General features: G+C 43.6%; 1 protein-coding gene and 1 long non-coding RNA gene across 6 annotated transcripts in view; one reads left to right on the top strand and one right to left on the bottom strand.

Annotated features, from left to right (window-relative positions):
* The window catches only part of EXOC6 (exocyst complex component 6), a 1,441,232-nt gene that overhangs the window by 346,120 nt on the left and 1,083,059 nt on the right, over positions 1 to 12,053 (top strand). The gene's annotated exons all lie outside the window — the stretch shown is intronic.
* Positions 11,583 to 12,053, bottom strand: part of LOC146867469 (uncharacterized) — a 415,701-nt gene continuing 415,230 nt past the window's right edge. The window contains exon 5 of the long non-coding RNA XR_014961744.1: positions 11,583 to 11,634. This is a non-coding gene — a long non-coding RNA (uncharacterized LOC146867469). The remainder of the gene's footprint in view (positions 11,635 to 12,053) is intronic.

The raw sequence follows: 12,053 nt of genomic DNA, 5'->3' as shown, positions 1-12,053 counted from the left end.
AATCCTCAAACCATAATTAATGGTTTCCTTTTGTACCGACCTCCCGGTAAGTCCTGTCAATTTAGCGCCCAACTTGCAGAGCTTATAACCCAGCATGCTCTGCGCTATAAGAAATTTCTCATTTTGGGCGACCTGAACCTTCATTTTGAGGACCCTAATTGTAAGGAGGCACAGGAAGTAGCAACAATACTGCATTCCCTTGCACTCAAAATTCAATCTTCTTCCCCATCTCATCAACTGGGTCATCTCTTAGACCCTGTTTTTGCTAACTGGGAGGGGGTGACAGTTGCAAATCCTATTAAAATACCGTGGGCCGACCATTTTCTGATTCCCATCGAGGTAGTTCTAGCCCAACGTAAAAATTTAGCAACTAAGTCCAAGCCCCTAAAGCGTAGAGACTGGAGTAAATTTACCCCGGAGGACTTTCGGGCGGCTTTACTTGAGGATCCTCCCTCGTCCAGCAATACTCTGCTTACGGCTTGGAATACACATGAAACATGGTTGTCCAGGGCCTTGGATTTGGTGGCTCCCTGGACAACCAAGCCACCTGCCAGAAAATCTAAGACTGCCCCCTGGTTTTCTAAAGATCTAATGGCAGCAAAGGCCAAATGTAAATATTTGGAACGTGGTTGGAGGAAACACTATTCTTCCGAAGACATGCTGAAATATAAAAATGAATTAAAAACATATCATAAACTAATAAGAGCAGCTAAAGGCGCCTTTTTTAAGGAACGCATTGAACTTGCTAAAAATCCCACCAAAGAACTGTTCTCTATTTATAAAGAACTTACTGCTCCTGGCAGATTGGTGGCCCAAGACACCTACTCTAATGAGCTATGCGACGACATTGCGGACTTTTTTTTTTAAAAAGTTGACACGGTTCATGCCTCATTTGTTGGTAATCTGTCCACTAGTCATAATACTGCGCAATACGACCTCGCATCGAAACCCTCTCTGACATGTTTTATAGTCCCGGAGAGGCAGGAGCTGCTCTCCATTATGAATAGCATCCGGTCTGGCTCCCCACTTGATGTTATATCTCCCAAACACTGCAAAGGGGCCATAGAATGTATGACTGATCAGATTGATCATCTCATCACTCTTTCTTTCCAGGAGTGCTATGTGCCTGATGCTTGGAAAAGGGCTCAAGTAATTCCTTTGAAGAAAAAAGCATCAATGCATATTTCTCAGCTTCAAAACTTGCGCCCTATCTCCCTCCTCCCTTTTTGTGCAAAAGTGGCAGAAAAGGTAGTTAATAAACAAATTATGAAATTTGTGGAGGAGAATTCTCTTCTCCATCCTTCTCAGTCTGGATTTAGAGCGGGCCATTCCACGGAAACTGCGGTCCTTTTCTCTACTGAGTGCCTGAGACAACTAGTTGACGAGGGGCAGACGGCAGCGCTGGTCCTACTTGATCTAAGTGCAGCCTTCGATACGGTACTGCACTCAACGCTGTTGTCTCGCCTCTCGGACATGGGAGTGACGGGAACTGCACTGGAATGGATTAAATCCTTTTTAGCCAACAGGAGTTTTCAGGTGCATTGCCCCCCTTACAAATCCTCCCTTAGAAACCTCAGACATGGAGTCCCTCAAGGCTCCAGTCTTAGCCCTACATTGTTTAATCTATATATGGAGCCTCTGGCCCATATTGTGGAAGCCTTTGGAGTGGATATCGTCACATATGCTGACGATACCCAATTAATAATCAAACTTATCGATAACCAGTCAGATGTGGCCACTAATTTCTCTAACTGTATGCTTTCCGTGGCAGGGTGGATGAACAACAACTGCCTGCGCCTTAACGGCGACAAAACTGAAATTCTAGTTGTTGGGAAATCCCCCTCCGCGTGGTCGCAGGCTTGGTGGCCTTCACAACTGGGGGAAATTCCTCAACCGGTTGAGTCAGTTAGAAACCTGGGGATTACGCTGGACACGGAGTTTTCCTTTAAGCATCAGATTAGTAAAATCACGGGCAAATGCTTTGGTATACTCAAAACTCTCTGGAAAATCCTCGAGGTACTCCCCATCAGTGCCAGAAAGACACTCATCCATGCCTTAGTCACCCCTCATTTGGACTATGGCAATGCTCTTCTTTTGGGTCTTAGCAAAAAAGGTATTCGACAACTCCAGTGTGTGCAAAATGCCGCCGCACGTATGGTGTTAAACCTCCCACGCAGAGCTTCAGGAAAAAAGGCTCTTTATGAACTCCATTGGCTCCCTATTGAGGAGCGAATTAGGTTCAAGGCTCTCTGTTTGGCTCATCGCATAGCTCAGGGTAAAGGCACTGGCTATTTGCAGAACCTTCTTACCCTCCATCGCCCCGTTCGCAACCTTAGATCTGCGGGAGCTATGCTGTTCCAACCTCCGCGGGTTCGCAAGACCAAGATTGGAGGCGCCTCTTTCAGGTTCTTGGCCTGTAAACACTGGAACAGGCTTCCTCTAGATCTTCGTATGGAGCCTTCTGAAGCAAGATTCCGCTTAAAATTGAAAACTCACCTATTCCCAGGTATTAACTAACTTCTGTGCATTTTGGATTGGGGCCTGCTCCCAGACCTGTGATCTTTAGGGGAGCAGCAGCAGGATTTGTTAGCGCGGGGACACACTAGGGTAGTGTAACCAGGCGCTCTAGAAATGGTTTTATTATTATTATTATTATTATTAAGGTCTATATGAAATATAGCGAGGTAGGGCTGCTAACGCTACTGCTGCCGCCCGTGAGATACCGTAGTTCTTTCTAATTGAAATAGACTGCTTTAACGATTTTTAACCTTTTAAAGTGAAATAGACTGCTTATAACGCTTTCTCACATGCTATTTTACGCATTCAATCCATCTGCCTCTTTGCCTCGGTCCACCGCGGCGGGTTGCCGTTTGTGTGGAGGGCGGGACAGACAGCAACTCCACAGCTGACACCACACTCAATCTAGGAGAGGGCGGAGCTACTTTGCCGCTCGTTCTCCTATTTTAGCTGATGGGCCAGCATACGCGCAGCGGAATGAGGTAGGGCTGCTAAGGCTACTGCTGCCGCCCGTGAAATACCGGAGTCCTTTCTAATTGAAATAGACTGCTTTAGTGCTTTCTTAACCTTTTAACCTTTTAAATTGAAATAGACTGCTTATAACGCTTTCTCACTTGCTATTTTGCACATTCAATCTATCTGCCTCATTGCCCTGGTCCATCGCGTCGGGTTGCTGTTTATGTGGAGGGCGAGGCAGACAGCTGACACCTCACTCGATCTAGGAGAGGGCGAAGCTACTTCGCCGCTCGCTCTCCTATTTTAACTGATGGGCCAGCTGACGCGCAGCGAGCGCCCTGAAGACAAGCCCGTCTGCGCCCATCTGCTTCCAGCGCCAGCCATGCTACCCGTTTCAACCCACCAACTAGAATTGTCTGGTCTAGGGAGCAACTTTATGAGTTGGTCTCAATAGGATGCCCTCGGCCTACGTGCTTTGATCCCTGTACATTGGAACAGGAGAGATATGGCCAGGAGCTGCATTGTTAGTCATGCTCCTTCGCACTTGACAGTGAGATGATCTTGGGAAGTGGTTGTAAGGGCACTCACAGGGTAGCACCTCTAAAAGCACAGACCTCAGCCTTCAGGTCCAACATCAAAGCCTGTCTAATCAACTGCAGATCCCTTACCAAACATGCGGATGATGTTTGGCTTACGCTTGAATCAAATTCTTGCGATCTTATGTTCCTTACCGAAACATGGCTAAGAGATAGCTCCAACCCTGATATATTGTTGGCTGTTCCAGAGCGCTATAGAATAACCACGGTTAACCGGGCTGGCAATAGACTGGGGGGTGGGCTTGCTGTGATTCTGAGAGACAGCTGGGAGATTTCGCATAAAAGGATTGAACGCACTGGACTGATTAAAGCAATGTCCTTCAGTGTTAAAATCTCCTCTACCTTCTCTATTGCTGGAATGCTGGTATACAGACATTCCAACTCCCCACCCACTGAGCTGCTGGAGCTATGCGACCTGATCACAGATCTCTCACTGAGGCATGCAAACTTTATAGTCCTGGGTGACTTTAATATCCATATGGACAATGATCGCTGCCCTCTGGCCTCCCAGCTTGCCGATACCCTTAAGGGGTTAAACCTTATTCAAAATGTTTCTATGCCTACTCATATGGCTGGCCATATGCTGGATCTAATTTTCACCAATATTCATATCCTAAAAATAGAAGATCCTATCCTCCTCACATGATCGGATCACAGCCTCATACCTTTCAAGCTGACTACTACCATTTGTAATAGTCATATGAGACCAGAATACGAAGGCAGAAGAAACTGGAGGAAAGTCTCTCCTGAAGCAATGGGCCCAGCACTATTAAATATGCCTATGCTGCTCATAGGAGAATCCAGCTGTGACGCCGCCACTTTCAACCACTGGGTTACGACAGCCCTCGACAGAGTAGCCCCTATCAAAACCATGAAACTGGCTAGAAATAAACCTTCTGCCCCTTGGTTCACAACTGAACTCCATTTGGAGAACAGCCTCTGCAAGAAGCTTGAGCTGGTCTGGAGGAAAACCTATAACTCAGAGTCCAAGAGTGCATACAGGGTAGCACTAAAAAAAATCCATAGTCTAAAGCGCAACACTATTAGGGACTATGTTGCTAATCAAATTAAATCCTCTGATAACTCTGCTAAAGAAGTTTTTAAGATTGTTCAGGGCTTCATTAAACCAGAGACCATGAAACGCACCATAGCTCCTTCAGCCATCCTTTGTGAAGATCTTTCTGCCTTCTTTCAGGAGGAAGTCCAGGCTATCTACTCTTCGTTTACCTTCACAGGGCCGTCATTGTCACCTCTTCCTGTCCCCCACCACCCAGGTGTATGGTCTGACTTTTGCCCGTTTTGCCCTGAAACGTCCCTCACCGAACTGAAGAAAACCAAATCCGGGTCTCCAATTGACCCCTGCCCGGCCAGGTTTTTCAAACTGCTGGCCCCACTACTCAACCCCTCCCTAAACCTGATTTGGAATTCTTCTCTGAAATCAGGCACCTATCCTTCCATCTGAAAAATGGCACTGGTTCAGCCAATCCTCAAGAAAAAGGACGCAGAACTCAAGAACTTCAGGCCAATCTCCCTCCTGCCAGCACCGGCTAAGATTCTTGAGAAGGAAGTGCAGAAACAACTATCACAGTTCCTGGAGTCTAACAAACTGCTCCATGACTCCCAGTCTGGTTTCAGGTCGGATTACAGTACAGCGACAGCTCTGCTTGAAGTAGCGGAAACGATACTGGACACCCTGAACAAGGGTAGCTGTGCAATGCTAGTGCTGCTGGACTTGTCTGCAGCATTTGACACAGTATCACATCAGATCCTTCTAGAGAGGCTCATGCAGTTGGGAGTGATGGGGACCACCTTAGCCTGGTTCCGCTCCTTTCCTTAAGACCAGTCCCAGAAAATTCTTCTTCGCCCCCATGTCTCCTCCCCCTGCCTTCTTGTGTGTGGAGTTCCTCGGGCTCGGCCCTGAGCCCGACTCTTTTTAATATTGACCTCTCTCCCCTTGCCCCACTAGTCGAGCCACACGGTGTAAGTGTTGTCTCGTATGCTGATGACACTCAGCTTGTGTTCTCTTTTAGGGATCACTCTGAGGCAGCATTCATCAACTTCACACAGTGTTCGATTAACATCTCATCCTGGATGACTGACAACTGTTTGAGGCTGAACACTGATAAAACTGAGGTTCTGTTCCCCTCCGCAAGCCGACCTCTGGTGGCCGTCAGAACTCAATCCTCCTCCTCTTCCAGTCTCTTCCGCTAGGAATCTGGGTTTCAAATTTGACTTCACCTTCTCGTGCAAGGCCCAGATATGTCAGGTTTCCTCGTCTTGTTTCTGGAAGCTGAGGTCCCTGCGGAGATTCCTTCATTTCCTACCTTTTGACTGTAGGAAAACTGTGGTCCATGCACTGATCACGTCTCACCTGGATTATGCCAACAGCCTGTACTTGGGTCTCCCAGCCTACCTGATCAGAAAACTATTAAATTATTCAGAATGCGGCAGCCAGACTCATCAGAAATGTGCCACTCCGCCACCACATTTCCCCTCATCTGCGTAGTCTGCACTGGCTGCATGTTAAAAGGAGGATAGAGTTTAAGGCATTGACTCTCACCTACAGAACAACTAGAGACACTGGCCCTCAATACTTGAAGAAGAGACTCCGAAAATGCCACCAGACGAGGGCCTTGAGATCAAATCACTTGGAACTGCTAGTCATTCCCCGCTTCAAAAAAGCTAGTCTTGGCAGCCGTTCATTCCCTGTTTGAACCGCTTCTGTCTAGAACTCCATGCCTGAGCACATTCGGAAAACTAAGTCAGAAACTGTATTTAGGAAGACTCTGAAGACCTGGATTTTGGCCTTCCTTAGCACTATGTTACTAGCTGTTACCTCTCTGCATCCGCTACTAGCGCCCGGATACCTCCGTCAGAGGTAGCCGTGCACTCTATAAGCGACAATAATAATAATAATTACAAAAAGGAAACACTTACAATGTACATGTCAACCTCAAATTTGATATCGCTGGCCATTTGTGTTTCAGGCGAGCACTTAACTTGGCTGTTAAGTACGTCTTTCGTTTGATAATTGGCACCACGTAATGCTCTGAGTGTAAGTGCACTTCATAAAATCTGAATTTATCAACGATGACAGTAGTCTTATCGTGTATGGTATTGGTGTGAACAAGACAAGCCAAATAAATTAAGATTTCAGAGTAAAGGCTAGCTTGTCGTACCACATTTTTAGGTTGAGCCTAGGCCGCGTGCATGGACTGTCTGCGTGACAGGCTGTATTCACTCTATGGGATTTGGCCATGCCCTTACTGCCATTTGGTAAAGTGTGTGTCGTTCCAAAAAGCTTTCTTCTCTATGGTTTCTTGTGGTTATATGTCTCACCTTTCCGTGTGTTGCTCCTTCCCTCGAGTATTGGCCTGTTACATGTCCCCATACTCATTTGCTTATTTCTGGTTTGTTGGTGCACTCTTTTTTTTTTTGTTCACCCAATCCTGTAGTTCATAGAGAGGTTCTTTGTTCACCCGATTCTTTGTACTTAATGAAGCGAGTTAAACCATTACCATAGTAGGACAGTGTTTCCTTTCCGTATTTTGTTTAGATTCTCTGGAGTTCAGCCATTTACGTAGTACAGCATTGTTTCCTTTCCTATTCTGCTCCTGTCTCCGGTCCCTCACCCCTCACGCCACGTTACTTGTTTAATTATTCCCTTTTTCATTTCTCAATTTTATGATTTAATTGTATTTTTCGACAGCTCTGTATGTTGCACCCCATCTTTTAATTTTAGTTTTTACGATCGAGGAGAGCTGACGCCGAGACTCCGACCTGGGTCCCCAATCCCAAAGTGGGCAGCTCTGTATGTTGTGCCAGATTCTACCCCCCCGCCCCCTCCCCCGCCCCTCCCCCTCCACCCGTTTGTGCCTGGTGCTTCCATCTCGGTCCCCCACCCCTCCCACCACACTGCTTGTTTTATAAAGTCATATAATTTGTTTTATGAATATTCTTGTTTCTTTTCAGGTTTTCATCAGTCTCAGGGAAATTTACTTCTCTGAGGCCAAAATAGCCATGCCTCATTAAACGCTGTTTATTTTGTCAAAAAGTGGATGTTTTCTACCAGACTAAGAAAGCACGCTTTTTGTAAAGCGCACAAACATATCGGCTCTAGACTACTTGTGGAAGGGAGCGATTGAGAGACCTCAACAATGGAACGAGCTTCGTGCACGAGACACCGATGTTCTAATGTGGGGAAAAACTGCAGCCCAGACAATGAGTTTAGCTGCTAGGTTGCTCAGCGAGTTAAGCAGCAAGATGGCTCAGCAAGTTACTTTCACATCTTGTGAACTCTGAAAAATGGCCTGCATCAGCACCGCCATAACATAGTGTGTAGCAACTGTATAGCTCTCCAATCCCTGATTAGGTTTCCCAATGGAGTATTATATAGGGGGAAGTCAACCCTATGTTATTGACCCTGTTTTCATGATGCTTGTGCGTCTTTTTTTTTTTTTTTACTATAATATGGTGTTGCTTGCACTTTTTCTGCAAACAAAAAAAATACGTAAAAAATATTGTCATTTACAACGCCAATTGCTCTAACTTTCACAAATACGAGACTGATTGCATTGCAAATACTTTTTCATTTTTTTATTTTTATTAAGTAGATACATAGGACACAGCTTGTTCGTCGTGTATAAATTCAAAAATACATTAGTTACTTAATATGTCTACATAGTGCAGATGTGCATAAGTGGAATAGTCGTGTATCGTTTCAATAAACTGCACAAGTGTTAAATTTAGCCGCCGACCGTTCAGTACATTTGTTCCTTGATATGTCTGGAAAGTGCATCTGAAGTCGATGGGAGGTAGGCAAATATACTCTCAATAAAGTGTACATAAGCTGATACATTGTATAAACCCCTTAATCATTATCATTTCAATAATACATCAGATCCGTAGTATGACTAAAAAGTGCAGATGTGCATAAATGAAAATGTCCACTATACTTTCAATAAAGTGGAGGAATATTAAATTTAGCAGCTGTCCGTTCAATACAATAGATCCTTACTATGTCCAGTGGTGCATATGTACTCGAGGGGAGACTCTTAATTAGGTGCAAGATTTAATAGGCAATCCATGAAAGCCATTGAAAATAAAAAAAGGGAAAGTGCAGCTGTGCTTTATTTAGCAGCAAACCATAAAGTGCATCTCATCAACTTTCATTCTTGAACTCGGCAAGAGACCATCTGTTTAACAAAAAGAATTGTTCACGGATTGATCTAATATGGAGATTTCAATATTTCTATATACTATGTCCCTTATAGCTCATGGAGGATATGCTAGGTGGAATCCTGCCCTATTGGTTTTCAATCTCCTTCATAAATTGCCGGGAGGTGCAAAATCATTTAAGACCACCAATCCTTCTTGCATATGCCTTCTAGAAATTTTGAGTTTGACTAATTTTGTTATACCTTTCCTTGATAGGTTGGTGCTCTATTTGTCTTCCAAAGAACAGGCAAGTGAGGAGGTAATCGTAATAAATACATTGGCGCCTTTTCTCAGTACTTCCCTCTGCCTACAGAACCCGAAGAGTGCCACACCTGCCTTGAGTTCAATCCGTGTGTATAGCCCCCTACTTAAGGTATCAAATACTTGTTCCCAGAACAGCGCAATCCCAGGACAGATAAAAAACGTATGCAACCAATCGCCCCCCCCCCCCCAACTGCTTACACCAAAAGCACCGATCTTCCAACTGCGGATACATTTTTTGGAGGGCTTTTGGATTATGATATGCCATCCATCAAGCTAAAAAATACATTATTTTGAAGTTGGCAACTCTTAAGGTTTTATTTCCTAATTTTGAAATCACCTGCCATTCCGCCTCAGAAAAAGTACACTGGGTTGTCAATGTGATCTTATCTAAGAACCATTTCACCAAGTAGCGCTCCCCTTGACTCCATAGTAACCTATACCAATTTCCTACCCCCTCATCCTTGTCCTAAACAGAGCATTGATTATTGGTGAGGAGATGGAGCTCATTTGAATATTACATTTTCTTATGAGGTGTGCAATCTGCAGGTACCCAAAGTAAAGAAGCTTACAGCGGTCTCCGCATCTTGCATGGAGATTCTGCCAAGATATATTATTTCCTCCATCCCAAAAATTTCCTATTTCTTTAAATCCATTTGTATACCAATGTCTTGTATGGCTATTTGGTATTTGCAGACTCAGCACCTGACATTAATTTAGCTGCACATACCTCTACCGGTTGTATGACGTTACAATGCATGCCATTACAACGCAAATCTTTACCCTGACTTGCTGTTGGGGGGGCGCTAGAAGTTGGAATAGTATTATTTACTATTCCAACTCTAGTGTGTGCAACAGTAGGAAAGGTGTTGGAGTTAAATCAAACACTTTCTAACCCCTGAAACAAGCCATTCGCATTGTAACGACATGTAGGGTAATGGCATGTGTTGTAATGCATGCGTTGTAACTGTTGTTTCCCACCTGTACCCTGCAGGTTGTCCCTTTGAGGCATAAAATGCTTGTAGTCGCCAACAATACACCTAAAGTGTTTTGTATCTTGTCTTTTTTTAGAGTTTTGCAGTCTTTATAAATACTGGTAACTGTAAACCCACCTCCTGTGCCATCTTCTCTATAAAAAAAATTATCCTGAGATCCCTTCACATCCATAATTCGAACTGTTCTATCTAGAAGGGCCGCTTCATAATATATTTACATATTGGGTAATACTAATCCCCGCTGGCTAACATCCAGCTGTAGCACGGGAAATTTAACTCTTGGAGCCTTTTTATTCCAAATAAAACGCCTAAAAAGTGTATCCAATTCCTTAAAATATGCACTATTAATTTTGTTTGGGATATTTGTAAAAAGAAAAATTAACAAAGGTAGGATAGACATTTTCATAAATACTACACACCCTATCAACGTAAGAGGGAGAAATGACCATCTATCCAATACGTCTTTGATCTTTCTCATCATCGTTTAATAGTTCAATCTGTAAAGTTCTGTGAATTGATTAGTTACTTAAATCCCTAAATAACTAGATGATTGACTATTAGCAGCCTGCTGCTGAAGATTTAAAGGGAGTATACTAAGAGAGGCATTAAATAAAGGTAATTCAGTTTTTTTGTAATTAATTTTATATCCCTCAATTGCTTGAAACCGGTCAAATTCTGGCAGTATTGCTTTAATATGTTGTCCTTCTGGCCCCTGGTAGAGTATTATATCGTCAGCGAATAGTTTGTTTGGACATTCCTGGAATCGGTACCTCAATACCCATATTGGCCCCGATACTAATGGCCAAAGGTTCAATAAAAAAAGGTAAACAATACTGGAGAGAGTGGACAACCCTGATGAGTTCCCCTGTTTATTTTGACCATTCCTGCTAAATTCGAATTTATAAGAACCTTTGCCTGTGCGCCGTGATATACTTGGCAAAGCATATTAATAAACTGAAGAGGGAAGCCAAACCTCTCAAGGCCGAAGAAAAGAGCATCCCAGTTAACTTGATCAAATGCCTTTTCGGCGTCTAACATCATTATTACCGCCCGTGTCTGGTTTATGTTAACCCCTTCAGTGCTCCGCCCTTTCCTCCTCCTGTGCCGCGCCTTTCATTAGCGGGCGGGGTCCATGACGAGATAGTCTCGTCATGGGCACAGCGCAACCGTGCTCCATGACGAGACTATCTCGTCATGTGCATAGAAGAGGTATGCAAACAAAAGGGCATAGAAACACCCAACAGTGGAGCCCTCTATAGACCAGCACCTAGTCTGCTATCCCTTGTATATTTGTATCCCTATATGGTTGCTAGGGGTGTGTGTGCACACTGAAACGCACCCACTGTTACAATGCAAATCCCCAAAGGGGACCTAATAGTTTCAAAACACAAGCACAGGTGCACCACACATCAAGAGAACAGGGAAAGCAATAATATAATCATTTCCCACATCAAAATTATTCAAAAAATAATTCATTTTTATTCAAAAATTGTAATCATTATCATTTCTTTTTAAAACACAGAATTGAAAGTACAATTTGGTCTTGACAGCACAGCCGACGCGTTTCGTCCTAGAAGCGGACTTCTTCAGGGCTGTTTAGACAGAAACATATATACATAAAAATACACATTAAAAGTCTATATGTAACCCAAGACATTACATACTACAAATTCCATACATACATAGGTTTCTTACATCAATGTCATCTTATTTCCTTGTCTACATCTAACATATACAGCGCTATATTGTTATTCTTGATGGTCATTGATGTCTATATCCCAAGATTTGGGAATGAGTAACAGAGATCATGCTTGGACCTAGTCCAAAGATAGAGAGAGAGATATATTCAGCAAAAACTCAAATGGCTACCTTAATGGATTCTTAGAAAAGTGAATGGTAAACAACAAATACCGAGGAAAAAAGAGTAAAGACAGGAGAATTAACCGAACTATAAGCCAAATATCAGCAATTATGAAAGGAAAAGATAGAAAAGAGGGAACAAACTCTCGAG

Source organism: Triturus cristatus, chromosome 1_2, assembly GCF_964204655.1.
Source record: "Triturus cristatus chromosome 1_2, aTriCri1.1, whole genome shotgun sequence".
Lineage (NCBI taxonomy): Eukaryota > Metazoa > Chordata > Amphibia > Caudata > Salamandridae > Triturus > Triturus cristatus.
Note: the sequence above shows the minus strand (reverse complement) of the source record. Positions and strands in the feature narration are given on the sequence as shown.